The sequence below is a fragment of the Aegilops tauschii genome, chromosome 2 (assembly GCF_002575655.3).
Source record: "Aegilops tauschii subsp. strangulata cultivar AL8/78 chromosome 2, Aet v6.0, whole genome shotgun sequence".
Classification (NCBI taxonomy): Eukaryota; Viridiplantae; Streptophyta; class Magnoliopsida; order Poales; family Poaceae; genus Aegilops; species Aegilops tauschii.
Window position 1 is genome coordinate 573,619,531 of NC_053036.3, and position 16,851 is coordinate 573,636,381.

The window sequence follows — 16,851 nt, forward strand, 5'->3', positions numbered from 1 at the left end:
CCGGAGGGATGTTTCACCGGTAGAACAGCTCCGCTAGAGCCATAGATTGGTTCCGCCCAGGTTCCGCCTCGAGATGGCGGTGCTTCGTCCCGAAAGATTTCTCCTTATTTTTTCAGGTCAAAACACACCATATAGCAGAAGATGGGCATCGGGGGCCTGCCAGGGGCCCACAAGGACGGGGGCGCGCCCTCCACCCTTGTGGATGGCAGGTGGCCCCCCTCTGGTGCTTGCTTCGCCCAATATTTTTTATATATACCAAAATTATTCTCCGTGAAATTTTAGGACTTTTGCAGTTGTGCAGAATAGGTCTTTAATATTTGCTCCTTTTCCAGTCCAGAATTCCAGCTGCCAGCATTCTCCCTCTTCATGTAAACCTTATAAAACAAGAGAGAATAGGCATAAGTATTGTGATATAATGTGTAATAACAGCCCATAATGCAATAAATATCAATATAAAAGAATGATGCAAAATGGACGTATCAACTCCCCCAAGCTTAGACCTCGCTTGTCCTCAAGCGAAAGCCAAAATCGAAAAATATGTCCACATGTTTAGATATAGAGGTGTCGATAAAATAAAATACAAACATGAGGGCATCATGATCATGTTTAGAACAACACATATATTGTCATATAATTTCTTATGTTAAAGTAACAATTCTTTCACAAGGTAGAGTATGAATTAGAAACTTCATTGAAAACTAACAAACTATGATCACAGTCATTGAAACAATTGTAATTTATCATAACATTGGAAAGAGTCAGTATATGAGCTTTTCAGCAAGTCCACATAGTCAACTACCATTTAGTATTTCACAATTGCTAACACTCACGCGATACTTATGGGTTCAAAGCTTCAATTGGACACAGAGAAAGATAGGGGCTTATAGTTTCGCCTCCCAACCTTTTACCTCAATGGTCATGTCAACAATAATACTTTATGAAAACCTACATCCGAGTGGATATATATATCCGGATCTCTCCAACACATAGTGCTTGCCAAAGGAAAAAGTGTAAAAAGGAAAGGTGATGATCACCATGACTCTTGTATAAGGGAGGAAGATAAAAATAAAAGATAGGAGCAGAGGTTGTCATGCGCTTTTATGGTTGGATGCACAAAATCTTAATGCAAAAGAACGTCATTTTATATTGCCGCTTGTGATAAAGACCTTTATTATGTAGTCCGTCGCTTTTATTTCTTCCATATGACAAGTTCGTATAAAGCTTATTTTCTTCACACTAATAGATCATACATATTTAGAGAGCAATGTTTTTATTGCTTGCACCGATGACAACTTACTTGAAGAATCTTACTCAATCCATAGGTAGGTATGGTGGACTCTCATGGCAAAACTGGTTTAAGGGATGTTTGGAAGCACAAGTAGTATCTCTACTTGGTGCAAATAATTTGGCTAGCATGGGAGGAAAAACCAAGCTCAACATGTTGGAGGATCCATAATAATATAACTTCTATCCAGATATTAGAAAACATAACCCATTATGTTGTCTTCCTTGTCCAACATCAACTTTTTGGCATGTCATATTTTAATGAGTTCTCACAATTACGGCACCTCCGCGATCTGCACACGTCCCTTGAACTCTTGATCCAGTTGAGGCCGAGGGAGAGTTCCGTCAGCACGATGGTGTGGTGACAGTGACAATGAAGTTACCGGTGCAGGGCTTTGCCTAAGCACTACGACGATATGACCGAGGTGTGTATCTGTGGAGGGGGGCACCGCACACGGCTAAAAGATCAACTTGTGTGTCTTTGGGGTGCCCGCCTCCCACGTATATAAAGGGGGGAGGAGGAGAGGGTCGGCCAAGGGGGGGGCATAGAGAGGAGTCCTACTTGGACTCCCGGTCCAAGTAGGATTCGCCCCGCTTTTCTATTCCAAGTAGGAGAAGGAGGGAAGGGGAAGGAGGGGAGAAGGAAGGAGGGGGGCGGCGCCCCCTCCTAGTCCAATTCGGACCAGCCCATGGGGGGGCGCGCAGCCACCCCTTGAGGCCCCTCTCTCCTTTCCCCTAAACCCACTAAGGCCCATTACTCTCCCGGGGAGTTCCGATAACCTCCCGGTACTCCGGAAAATACCCGAAACACTTCGGAACCATTCCGGTGTCCGAATATAACCTTCCAGTATATCGATCTTTATGTGTCGACCATTTTGAGACTCCTCGTCATGTCCGTGATCTCAGCCGGGACTCCGAACAATCTTCGGTACATCAAATCACATAACTCATAATACAAATTGTCATCGAACGTTAAGCGTGCGGACCCTACGGGTTCGAGAACTATGTAGACATGACCGAGACACCTCTTTGGTCAATAACCAATAGCAGAACCTGGATGCTCATATTGGCTCCTACATATTCTACGAAGATCTTTATCGGTCAAACCGCATAATAACATACATGTTCCCTTTGTCATCGGTATGTTACTTGCCTGAGATTCGATCGTCGGTATCCACATACATAGTTCAATCTCGTTACCGGAAAGTCTCTTTACTCGTTCAGTAATGCATCATTCCGCAACTAACTCATTATTCACATTGCTTGCAAGGCTTATAGTGATGTGCATTACCGAGAGGGCCTAGAGATACCTCTCCGATACATGTTGTGACAAATCCTAATCTCGATCTATGCCAACCCAACAAACACCTTCGGAGACATCTGTAGAGCATCTTTATAATCACCCAGTTACGTTGTGACGTTTGATAGCACACAAGGTGTTCCTCTGGTATTCGGGAGTTGCATAATCTCATAGTCAGAGGAACAGGTATAAGTCATGATGAAAGCAATAGCAATAAAACTAAACGATCATTATGCTAAGCTAACGGATGGGTCTTGTCCATCACATCATTCTCTAATAATGTGACCTCGTTCATCAAATGACAACACATGTCTATGGTCAGGAAACATAACCATCTTTGATTAACGAGCTAGTAAGTAGGCATACTAGGGACACCCTGTTTTGCCTATGTATTCACACATGTACTAAGTTTCTAGTTAATAAAATCCTAGCATGAATAATAAACATTTATCATGATATAAGGAAATACAAATAACAACTTTATTGTTGCCTCTAGGGCATATTTCCTTCAGTCTCCCACTTGCACTAGAGTCAATAATCTAGTTCGCATCGCAATGTGATTTAACACCAATAGTTCACATCACCATGTGATTAGTTCCCATAGCCATGTGACTAATACCCAAAGGGTTTTACTAGAGTCAATAATCTAGTTCACATCGCTATGTGATTAACACCCGAAGAGTACTAAGGTGTGATCATGTTTTGCTTGTGAAAGAAGCTTAGTCAATGGGTCTATCACATTCAGAGCCATATGTATTTTGCAAATTTTCTATGTCTACAATGCTCTGCATGGAGCTACTCTAGCTAATTGCTCCCACTTTCAATATGTATCTAGATTGAGACTCAGAGTCATCCGGATCGGTGTAAAAGCTTGCATCGGCATAACTCTTTACAATGAACTCTTTATCACCTCCAGAACCGAGAAATATCTCCTTAGTCTTCTAAGGATAATTTTGACCGCTGTCAAGTGATCCACCACTGGATGAATATTGTACCCCCTTGCCAAACTCATGGCAAGGTACACAATAAGTTTGGTACACAGCATAGCATACTTTATAGAAGCTATGGCTGAGGCATAGGGAATGACTTTCATTCTCTTTCTATTTTCTGGCGTGGTCGTGTTTTGAGTATTACTCAACTTCACACCTTGTAATACAGGCAAGAACTCCTTTGACTGTTCCATTTTGAACTACTTCAAAAATCTTGTCAAGGTATGTACTCATTGAAAAATCTTATCAAGCGTCTTAATCTGTCTCTATAGATCTTGATGCCCAATATGTAAGCAGCTTCACCGAGGTCTTTCTTTGAAAAACTCCTTTCAAACACTCCTTTATGATTTCCAGAAAATTCTACATCATTTCTGATCAACAATATGTCATTCACATATACTTATCAGAAAGGCTGTAGTGCTCCCACTCACTTTCTTGTAAATACAGGCTTCACCGCAAGTTTGTATAAAACAATATTCTTTGATCAACTTATCAAAGCGTATATTCCAACTCCGAGATGCTTGCACCAGTCCATAGATGGATCGCTGGAGCTTGCACATTTTGTTAGCACCTTTAGGATTGACAAAACCTTCTGGTTGCATCATATACAACTCTTCTTTAATAAATCCATTAAGGAATGTAGTTTTGATATCCATTTGTCAGATTTCATAAAATGTGGCAATTGCTAACGTGATTCGGACAGACTTTAACACAACTAGGGAAAAGCCTAGCAGCACCGCGGGTTTTAGGCCTATCAGTACCGCGGGATGATGCGCTACTGATAAGGGGCTACAGTTAACGTGTAGCAGTAGCGCCTGTCGTCCCACGCTACTGCTATACATGGATAGCAGTAGCGCGCTTTGGTGAAGAGCGCTGCTGATATTATCTGGAGTGCTTTTTACAGGGAAGCGCTACTGGTAAGGCGGCGCTACTGCTAACTTTGTTCCCCTCGCTACTACTAGCTTTATACAATAATCTTTAGCACATCATACACATATAAATGTAATCATAGCATATACATACAACTAGTCTCATCAAATCATGTCATCATCATAATCATCATCCAACACAAAGTGGTCTCTCGTCATCATCTTGAAAATAGTGATACAAGTCTCGATTACTTGCAACTACATCGTCATCCATCTAAACAATGATATACGCGAGAAGAGCTATCACTTTGAGTGAGAGCGGAACTATGCAGTACATGAGTTCGTATCCCTCTCTCGCATTAGCATGAACCTAAACTAACTACTGCCTGTCGCTCGGATACCGGAAACCGGTACACCTGGGCCTGACACTCCGGCCACTCGCCATTGATGATCTATGCACCTGCATCATCACATGAGTCGATGATATGCAACATATATAGTTGAGCAACAGAAATAGACAGACTTGGCAAAAATAGAAGCAACATATCATAAGCATAAATAACAAAGTTGATCGTACCCAAAATGCCCTAACTAGAGTGATCGTCGCTAGTCGAGGAGGACGGTTTAATTACATCACAAATAAAGTTCCGTCGTGGATAACTCAAAGTTTCGTCATACAGAAAGTATGGACTAAACGGACACATTGTCATATATTGACAATCACTCCAAAATGTCATGCCATCCATCCAATTCAGGGAGATAGTCCACGAGCCTAGTGAAAGGCTTCAGGTCGAGACACTGAGAGGCTACCCGTGTTCGGACGTCTTCCCGCGACATTTGTCCTTCTTCGTAGAACATCCCTGTTTTTCCGACGACCTCCTTCATGATGATTTGGGCAAGTTCGCGCTAGATGTGATAGAACTCAGCTCGAAGTCGATGATCCTCGATATCTCCTACGTTCTTTGCCCATTGCAGAATATGGGCATCGCCAGATGTAGGTGACATGCGAAGGTTCTGGTGATCCCGTCTATACTCCAGCATGTGGTGTAGGACATAGAATCCATCATTAAGAGAATCACTCGGTTGCTGGATGCAGCAGAAGTCGGTCTTATGGCCGAAGGCGAGCCTACCGCCCTTCTCTTCTTGTCCTGGACCTCTCCACCCCGTGCTTCGTAGTAAAACATAGCACTGTCGAGAACATCCTTGATGTGGGTGTAATCCTTTTTGTTAATGTTCTTCGACGAGTCCAAGTGAAGAGCGTGGGAGTATCGGGGGTAGAGGATGATGAGGACGGCACGCCCGCCGATGTGCAAAATAAGTACACCTCAAATTAATTAGCCTCCACCGTGCAAATGAATGATTGAAATCGAAGGAAGGATATCTGCGTGGATGACTTACAGGGGATGATAAGGCACGAGAATCGCCCCCTTGTCCTTATTGGCGAGCATGAAATTGACGATGTATTCCCTCGCGTATTCACGGTGCTTTGCGCAGACTCCCAAGAATCCCTCGTGCATGAAGTACGGGTCAGCGACATAGATATGAGGTATCTGCTCAACCCCGATGATGTAGTTCATGTGCAAGGCATAAAGGCGGACAAACGTAAAATCCAGCTTCTTCACATGAAACATGTCGAATATGTAATCGAATCGAAGGAAGAACTTATCCGCGGGAAGAAGTCGACGTAGGACAATTGCCGCGGAACGTTAACCACGTAGAGTGGGTATCCTGGATCTTTCGAGGCGATGAGGCCTTTCTCTATCCGCAACACATCGACATGAAGTCTCCTTAGATCGCCGAATCTGGCCCCTAGCGCTGCTGCAGGTAGGATTGGTTGACCGGCGATATGCCATTTATCCACACCGGGCATATCTATACGGTCTTGAACCTGAGGCTGCTGAGGCGGCTGGATCATAGAATCAGCTTTCTTGCCTTTCCTCGCTCTCTTCCTAGGCTTGTTTGCCGGAAGGTCATCTATAATACGTTGAGCCTCTGGAGGCCGCAATTCAGGTACCGACTCATGACGCTCAAACCTTGAGTAGGCGCCAGTATAGACATACTGTTGAGTGCCATCGTCATCCTCATCCTCATCCATGGCGACGGCATCAGCGACTAATGGAGCATCTTCCTTACCCCGTCCGCTATCACCCAACCCGACACCCGACGCTAATTGGGTAGCTGGGGTGTTGATGTTCATACCTTGCTGAGGCTGCATGCTCGTGGGTGTGCTCCCGGCCGCCTCCAGACGAAGCAGATTCTTTGACCACAATAGGACCCACCCATTGCAACAATCACCAAGCCGCCGTGGGGTCTCGTCGTCATCCCCCCTAGTACCAGAGGAGGCAAATTCTCGTGGCCCGGTTTGACACTGGCCACGGAAACCTTGAAGACGTTCAGGGGGATCGGCCGGCTGTGGAACAATGGTTCCTTCGGCTTCATTATCGTTGCCTTCCCCACGTCCACCTTCTGGTCGCCGATGGTGTACAATATGGTGCACGGGGTTTCGTCGGCAAGGCTCAAAAATTCGTCTGCCGCCAGGTAGATGTCGTTGCAATAACCAGAACCCTGTCCTTCATCGTTGCTAGCCATGTTTCCTACGATTAAATCTAGTCAATTAATTCTAGACCTAATAAAATGAATAATGACATAAAAAAGGCCTACGTTTTGCAGGAACGTTGACTCCTTCCTGGTGCGGCAAATCCCGGGCACTCGATATGTCCTAGTTTATAGCACAAGTCATGCCGAAATTCACGGAAAATTTCGGCATGACCTTTGCTAAAAAGTGGACAAATCGAGAACCTGAAATTTGCCGGAACGGAAATGAATTAACATTCCGGCAAAACATAGGCCACTCAGCTTCATTCCCTGGAAACAACAAAAGGACACTTGGGCACAATCGAAACATGGGCAAACACAATTGAGGAATTTGCATATATCCTGACCACTTCAAATTTGCATGTCCTAGCGTTTGACACTTCAAGAAAATCTACACAAATCTCATGCTCTCTCAAACTCAATTCAAAAACCAAATATAGATTATATTTAGTGAACTACTGAACTAAACTTTACTCTAAACTAAACCCTACTGCCCTAATTAACATCTAGTTAAACAAACTCAATTCAAAAACTAAACCCTACTTAACTAATTAACATCTACATTATATACTACTTAACATCTATTATTACCCTAACTAAAAACATCAACATTATCTACTACTTAACACTAACATCTATTAACTAAAAAGGATGGGTGGGGGGCTTACAGAGAGGGGAGAGATGGTGGCGGGGAGGTGCTCGGCGACGGAGGTAGGGGCGGCGAGGGCGGGCTCAGGATCGGGACGCGGCGGTCCTGGCGAGCTCGAGGGCGGTGAGGTCGAGGGCGGCGGCGGTGAGGTCGAGGGAGGCGACGGTGAGGTCGAGGGCGGCCCGAGAGGCGGCCGTGAGGATGAGCGCGGCATCGACGCCGGCAAGAGACGACAGCGAAGTGGGGGCGACGGCGAAGTGGAGGAGACGGCGCCGAAGTGCGGGCGAGGGATCAATTTGGGGAGAAGTGTTGGCCGGGGGGAAACCGTTTTTGGTTAAGTCAAAAGTAACGGTAGCGCATTACAGAAAACAGAGAACGCGCTACTGCTATGTCTTCATCATTTTTCCCTTTTTCATTTTATTTTTCTTTACATTTTATATTTTTCCTTTCTACTTTTTCTATAGCGCGTTTGTTTTTGGAAGATCACTACTACTATGTGTAGCCCATCAGCTAAGTGGTTGGAATTTTAGTAGTAGCGAGTTTTCGGTGTGACACGCTACTGATATATGTCCATATGCAGCGTGCTTATTTTGCACGCGCTACTGCTGTCTAGCAGTAGCATGCTTTTTTAACAAGCGCTACTGCTAAAGTTCTGTGTATAATGTTTTCCCTAGTAGTGTAAGCATCGATACGAGTGAGAAAATATCATCGTAGTCAACATCTTGAACTTGTCGAAAACCTTTCGCAACAAGTCGAGCTTTGTAGACAGTAACATTACTATCAGCGTCAGCCTTCTTCTTGAAGATCCATTTATTCTTAATGGCTTGCCGATCATTGGGCAAGTCCACCTAAGATAAAAAACACATAGCATAGTTCAGCAGTGCTTATCACTGACTCTATAACATAGCATAAAAGGTTCAAATTCAGGCAGAACATTCATTACAACATACTTCCTAACTTAGCATTAAAGGTTCTAGCAGCATACACTACAGTTCTTAACATTGGCATAGACATAGACTATATTAACTTCAGATTCCCCAAAATGTACACCCCATATCTTCACATCAGATTGTTAGGCCACATACTTATAAACGCCTTGGATGTACTTCACCATCTGCAGATCGCACTTCAAGAATCAAGGATGGCCTTGATTTTCTCAAGTTTCTCCTTGCTTGCATGCCAATCCTTCAGCAGCAGCACCTCTTGCATGCGGCCCAAATGTAGGAATGGCGACTCCCACCTCTCCACCGCCACCCTAACCCTAGCCACCCACCATCGCCGGCGATCCCCACATCGTGGGTTTTGCCATCCGATCAGCTCATCATTCCCGGCGTCTCTTCCTCTCTCTTTTGGTTGTCTTCTTCCTCATGGCGGTACATGCAGCGCTCTCCTTGGGGTTGGATTTCTCCCCGGGGATGAAGTTGGCGTCTGAGATCCAACACAACTTCCACAGATCGGTGCACCCCACGGACACGGGCCATTTCATTATGGTGGTCTCTTTTGCACGGCATACCTTCCGGCTTGATGAGGAAAATGTGGGGTTCGCTCTCGATGCGGCCATCGGAGGATACTGTTCACACCTCAAGGTGTCTTTCCTCCACCATGGCGTATTCTCATTCAATGTTTCTTGCAAGGAGGTGGGTTTTTTCATTCTGCACCAGAGGAGTTTTGTTTGTGATCAGTTCAAGTGTTTCTTCCACCTTTGGGGTCATGGCGGTCCAGATTGGCAGAAAGAAATTCGTCTTTGGCAATCTGAATGCCAAGAGGAATGGGTTTTAGTTAGCCCCTCTAAGAGGAGAGCTTGCCTTGGTTTAGAGGCCATGAAAATTGCTGCGGCCAAATCTTCTCTCCGTGCTCGCGCGGCCAAATCTCTTCCTAAGAAACATGCTACGTTCGCCACGTTCATGCAATACCCGGCGCGTAAGGGCTATAGCTATGGCCCGTCCACCGATGAGGTGACCACGGTCAGAGTAGCTGGTTATCATGTTTCGTCCCATGAGAATGTGGATGCCCCTTCTCCGGTGATGACCCCGCCGCCGGCAAGGCTGGCGATTCAGTTTGGAACAATCCCGCCTTCCCCGAAGGGTTTATCTCCTGCCCGTTTAAACCTTGGAACCTCGGGCGGCCGATTAGTTTTCGCATTGGAAGGTTTGGATTCTCCTTCATCCCCTCAGCCACCTTCACCAGGCCACGTTCCTCCGTTGGGCTCCAGGGTCCAGCCCATCTGCCTGTCTGATGACGAGAGTGGCAGCCCATCACCTCTGGCCTCTAGAACTTCCTCCCCTGAGGATATTATCAGAGATCTGCAAAGTTTTGATGATATGATTGAAGATATGGCTGCGAGCTATTGGGACTGTCAGAATTGCTTGGCTATGCGCCACACGTCAGAGACATGCACGAATCAGGTCCGGTGCCGTAATTGTTTTCGTTCGGGACACGTTAAAAAAAATTGCACCGGCAAGCCGCCTGACATGTCCGTCTGGGTGCCTAAAGTCCCATCGCCGGGTTTCGGGAAGTGGGGCCGAAAAGAGGACTTCCTTTCCTCCCCCGTCTCTCTAGTTTCCCGAGACCAAACGACTCTGGAGAAAACCCCATCCTCTGCTTCTCTGCCACCACCATCGCCGCCTATCCGCCCTGCCGCGCACACCCAAGCTTCCTCCAGCTCTAGTCTGGCTCCTGCTCTGCAGCCTCCAATGGCGGTGTTCGAGATTGACCCGCATCGCTTCATCCCAGCAGGTTTTGACATTGAAGATGGCGGAGCAGATCGTCTGCCCCGCACCTTCTACACGCCGGCTGTTCCACCACCCCGAGAGCATGAGTAGTTCATGGTGGCCATTGTGGAGCCGATCCCGCCTCCAGAGCTGGTTGGTGTCCGTCGACAGCAGGTTCTTGATTTCCTAGTTCAAGTGATGCATGTTTCGGTTATTTCTGCACAAACTTGGTTTCAAGGAGTTGGTTTGTTCGAGATGGAAGATCCAGTTGTCCGTGGCTCTTTTACTCTGCATCCGCCGTTTCCCTTAGGGGTCGATGATGAAGGCCATGAGTTTTTTGTCCGCTTTATACCACATAATCAGGGTGAAGGTTTTCGTGCTATTCATGGCCAGCGGACGGCGTGGTTGATGTTCATCGGCATCCCTTTAGACTATAGAAACACTCAGTGCATTGCTGATATGGTTGGCTCCTTCGGACGGTTCCACTACTGGAATAGCACTGATAGGCGTAAGGTTAGATCTTTGGTCCGTGCCTCGTTCCCTGACAATGCGCTAGTCCCTCGCTCGGTCACCTTTCGGGAATTTGCCAATTGGGGTCATGTCATGGTGTCTTGGTCAGCTGGTTGTTATATCTTATCAGGGGAATTTGCTGGTGCCATGATCCCAGCGGATGAAGATCCTATGCCTCTTAATGGGAATCACCACCCGTTGCCTGGAGTTCAGGTGCCGCAACCGTTTTGGGCAATGCCTCCATACCCTGCTCTGGGATGGAATGCAGTTCCTCCGGGCCCTAATAAAGGACAGAATGATGTGGCAGGATGGGCTGATAATGTGCAACATGAAGCGGGATGGGGCCAGTGGGAGGACCAGGTTCAGCCTGATCATCATCAGCAGCATCAGGAGGTTCAACCAGCCCAGGAACAAAACTCTATGATTTTGAACCCATCCGTGGACTCTTGTGATGATGAGGATATGATTGAAGTCCAGCAGCCTCTGCAAGCCCCATCGATAGTGTAGTTGGAGCCGATTCATCTTGGTATGGTCAGGGTCTTTTATGGGCTAGTTCTTCCGCCGGCAATGATCTGGGAGAGATCGTTCAAATCCTTATTGCCTGAATTTTTCATCAGGGATATACCAGCTTGTCTGCCTGGATTTTCTGCGACGTTGCTGCAAGTTAAATTTGGGTCTGCTGATCTGCAACAGAAATTTCAGCTCTTATCTGACAAGCAATGTGTCTCAAATCCTGGATTCAGCTCTTCGGTGGTCATTGAAGAGTTGACATCTGATGATCTTTCGTGCTCCAATTACCAGGTTCCACTTTCTCCTTCACCGGTCTCTCAGGAGGACTTTCAGTTTTCTTCGGTCACTCCAACTCCGCTAGGCAAGTGACCACGTCAGTCTGCACGCTCCAGACGTTTTATCACGCTTGTGGAGCCAGTTCCGGACTTCTCCACCAGAAGGATGACACGCAGTTCTGCCAAAAGGACGGGCATGAAGCCAGTTTCTGCCATCCCTCCAAGGTCTGCCCCCCTGCGTTGCCCGAAAGCTAAGAAGCTTTGTCTTGATGATGAGCCCAGCCAGCTTCCTCTCCCACCCCCGACGCCTATTCCGACGATGCGGGCAATTGGAGTGGCTCTGGGCATTGATCCGTCTGAGTTATCGGTCGAGAAGCTTATGGCTTCTCCACATCCTGCTGCAGAAGACGATGGTCCACATGATGATTGACAGCCCAAGAAGCTTCATGGAGAGTTGGGCACTTTTGTTTTTGTGCCCCTTTTTTGTTAGTACTTTCTGTTTGTGTGACTGTCTGAAATCCTTGGTTATTGCTACTACCACCTATGTTCTGCTCATGTCCATGCTGTTAAGCAGCTGGATCTGCAACTACTTCCCCGCGCCGTTTTTTATGGATAATTGTTATTTTCGAAGTTGGAATGTGCTCTGTTGGAACGTGTGTGGGCTGAATTCTGAGCCTAGGCAGCGGGACCTACGTGCCAAGATTGAGGAGAGCAGATGTTCTATTCTTTGTCTGCAGGAAACTAAATGCGAGAACTTTGATAATCGAACGAGTAGATCCTTCTGCCCTAGGAGGTTTGACCAATTTGCGTTCTCGCCTTCTGTTGGAGCCTCTGGTGGGATTCTAGTTGTTTGGAATTCTTCTATCTTTCACGGCCAGCTTGTTGATATTCAGAGGTTTGGTGTTGTCGTCTCCTTCCAATCGTTGCAGAACTCCGAAAAATGGACCCTAGCCTCTATGTATGGGCCATGTGAGGGTCAGCCTAGGGGCGATTTCGTTAGTTGGCTATATCATCTAGACATCCCTCCCGATGAAAATTGGCTATTGTTGGGGGACTTTAATTTCATCAGGTATTTGGATAACAGAAACCTCCCGGGTGGTGATATTAATGATATCTCCCTCTTCAATGAAAAATTGGTCACCTTGGTCTCTTGGAGCTGCCCTTGAAAGGCCGTAGCTTCACCTGGTCTAATATGCAGCAAAACCCCCTGCTCGAGCAACTTGATTGGTTCTTTACTACTGCTGATTGGATTTCACATTATCCGAACACTGTGGTTAATCCACTCGCCAGAACTGCCTCGGATCACGTGCCTTGTGTGGTGTCCATTGACACTACCATTCCTGCGGCCAAGACTTTTCGGTTTGAAAATTTCTGGTTAGATATGCCGGGGTTCATGGATTGTGTCACCAAGTCTTGGAATGCACCAGTCTTCTCTGATCTTTCTGCTTCTACGGTTATCACAAGGAAATACAAGCGGCTGCGGTATGATTTGAAATTTTGGAGCAAAAAGTTATCATACATCAAAAAGCTTACTGTTGATTGTTCAAAGGTGATTCTACACTTTGATCAGCTGGAGGAAGTGCGACCTTTAACACGGCCGGAATTCAATTTCCGGAAAATAGTGAAGTTTCACTATGAACATCTGTTGAAAATTCACTATATACATTGGAAACAGAGGTGCACTATTCGGTATATAAAGGTTGGCGAGGAGAATTCCAAATTTTTTCATGCCATGGCCTCGGAGCGTATGAGGAGAAACTCAATCTCCAGTCTGAAGATCAGTTCCATGCCTGATCCTGTGACGGATCACGCTCAGATGGCGGTAATTCTTTGGGCTTCGTTCAAATCAAGGATGGGCCAGGCCCAAGGGATCAATATGGGCTTCGATTTGAATCATTTAATTCAGCCCATCCCGGGACTGGAGGAGCTATCCTTGCCGTTTTCTGATGAGGAAATTAACAAATTTTGAAGGAATTGCCGGTGGATCGGGCACCCGGTCCGGACGGCTTTAATGGGATGTTCGTCCAGCACTGTTGGCCTATAATTGAGAAGGACTTCTTGAGGATGATTGAGGATTTTTATGAGGGGAAGCTTTTGTTGGAAAACATTAATTCCTCCCTCATTACGCTCATACCCAAGATCATTTCACCAGAAGGGCCCGATGATTTCCGGCCAATATCTCTCACTAACACTTGCCTTAAATTTCTAACAAAATTGTTGGCTAACCGGTTGCAGAGGGTGATCCTTAAGTGTATCCACAAAAATCAGTATGGGTTCCTTAAGGGTAGGTCAATTCAGGATTGTCCGGCTTGGAGTTTTGAGTATATTCATCAATGTAAACAGTCCAAGCGTCCAATCATAATTCTTAAGTTGGACTTTGCTAAGGCCTTTGACACTGTCGAGCATGAGGTTATTCTTCAGATGTTGCAGCATAAAGGGTTTGATGCCAAATGGATTCTTTGGATTAAACAACTGTTGTCTACATATTCTTCGTCTGTACTGTTAAATGGCATTCCTGCAAAGCAATTTATGTGCAAGTGTGGGGTCAGACAGGGTGATCCACTATCACCTCTATTGTTTGTCATCGCAGCAGATCTGTTGCAGTCTGTGGTCAACCAAATGCTGGTGCATGGCACGCTCTCTTTGCCTATTCAAACCCATGACAGAGAGTTTCCCATCATTCAATATGCGGATGACACGATCCTATTTCTTGCAGCTAAGGATGATGAGCTTGTTGCCCTCAAGAACATGCTGCTTACCTTCCAACAATCCACTGGTTTAAAGGTCAACTTTGCTAAATCCTCAATGATTCCTTTGAATATGACTGATGAGGAGGCTGCTAGACTTGCTGCTATTCTTGGTTGTAAAATTGGCCAGCTACCATTTACTTATCTTGGATTGCCTTTGGGAACTACAAGGCCAAGGATCATTGACCTCATGCCCTTAGTTGACAGTCTTTAGAGGAGGTTAACTGCAAGCTCTTCCATGCTGAATCAAGGCTCTCGCTTGCAGCTTCTTACCTCTGTCCTGACCTCTCTGCCAATATACTTTCTATGCAGCCTCAATATTCCAGCAGGGATCATTAAGCAGCTAGACAGAATCTTCAGGCAATGCCTTTGGAGGGGTAATACTGATGCTCCAAAGCAATCTCTGGCTGCTGGGGAGCTGGTTTGCAGACAAGAGATAAAGGGGGTTTAGGTATTATTAATCTGAACATCCAGAATAAAGGACTTCTTATCAAGCATCTTCACAAATTCTATAACAAGGTTGATTTTCCTTGGGTGACCCTGATATGGAACAGCTACTATGATCATGGGGTTCCACAGGCAACAGCTAATGCTGGATCTTTCTGGTGGAGGGATGTTCTGAAGCTGCATGAGGCTTACACTGCTATAGCCTCAGCTCATATCAACATGGGTGATTCTGCTCTGTTCTGGACAGACTCTTGGCACATTGGGGGCTCTGCTAGACCCCTATGTTGGAGATTGCCAAGGTTGTTTTCTTTTGTCAATAATGATAGGATCTCTGTGCGGGAATTTCTTCACTCCCAGGATCTTTACTCTATGTTTTATTTGCCTCTTTCTCATGAGGCTGCTGCTGAGTTACACATGCTGGAAGGTTGGATCATGCAGTTGGACAGAGACCCCACTATACCTGATGTCTGGATATGGCCTGGTCAATCAGGAGGATACACTGCCAAAAGTTTTTACATGATCATGCACTCACACCTACCTACAATACAACCTTGCAAATGGCTATGGCAGAGTAAGTGCACCATGAAGATCAAGGTGTTCGGCTGGCTATTATTCTTTGACAGACTTAACAACAAGGATATGCTGGTTAGGAGACACTGGCGCTCAAATCAGGATGACAATCTATGCCTCATTTGCAGTGAGCTGGCGTATGAGGATAGAATCCATCTGTTTTTTAATTGCACCTTCAGCTGTAGAGTCTGGAGCTACTTGAGCATTGATTGGTCTAGAGGCTCAGATATTCTGCAATGTATCCTGCATGCTAGGTCCAGCTTCACGCACCCTTTCTTCATTGAAGTTATGCGCACAGCATCATGGAATATTTGGATTTTGAGAAATGGCAGAACCTTCAGAGCTGAGAGAGCTACTTTCAGTGCTTGGAAGTGTAAATTCATCCATGATATCTCTTTGCTTGCTCATAGGGTGAAGGATTGTACAAAACCAAAACTCTTGGCTTGGGTTGCTTCTTTGTTGTAATGCAAGTAGAGTTGTTTAGCCATAGGTAGACTCTTTTCCTTTTTCCTTCCTTGTATAGTCTGTAATTTGTTTGTACAGTTCTGCTTTCTTTAATAAAGGCCGTGGGGCTTTGCCTGACAGTAAATATTAAAAAAAATCCTTCAGCAACTCATTCACCACATGCTCAAGCTTTGCCTTCTCTTTCTTAAGCAAATCTATCTCCTGTTCAACCTCCTTCATTGCCTTCCTGGTGTTCTTGATAATGTTAGCTTGACTCTGTAAAATGCACCTATGTTCCTTGGCAAGTTTGAGCTTCTCCATCTGAACCTCCAACCTAGCACTCTCTCTTCTACCTCTTTATTCCTCTTCTCAAATTCTTCCTCCTCAACTGCATTCTGGTAATCCATGTGGTCTACCCTTCCATCCTTCCAATCAAACATCTTGGATACATCTTGGACAAGCTTTGTGTACTCAATGCACAACTTGTCATTTTTAGTCTTAAGCTTGGCCAAATGCTTCTCATACTTCTGCTTATCAACTACCCTACCACAATTCTATTCATGGAACATTTCCCACAACCTGGACAAGCAATTCTGAAGAATTGGAGGCCAAGGCTGGTCAACCCACTTAGTAACACCAGAGTTAACACCTTCACTCTGTATTTGGAAATTCATATATACATCACTAAGTGCACTAAATTTCATAACAAATCATATCAGACTAAGTAACTGAAAGTGAGGATCAATTAAATTTAATATGTTGTTTAATATAACTGAAACTGTAACTGAAACCCAACCTGCTTGTACAAGTTCACTCACAGATATATGCTTCCTATACAAAAGCATATTTGACAGTAAACCATCACTACAAAAAAATACACTTCCGTGATGATACATGTTTGTCACAGTAGGTCACGTTTTCTGTCATGCATGTACATCCATGACAATTTTA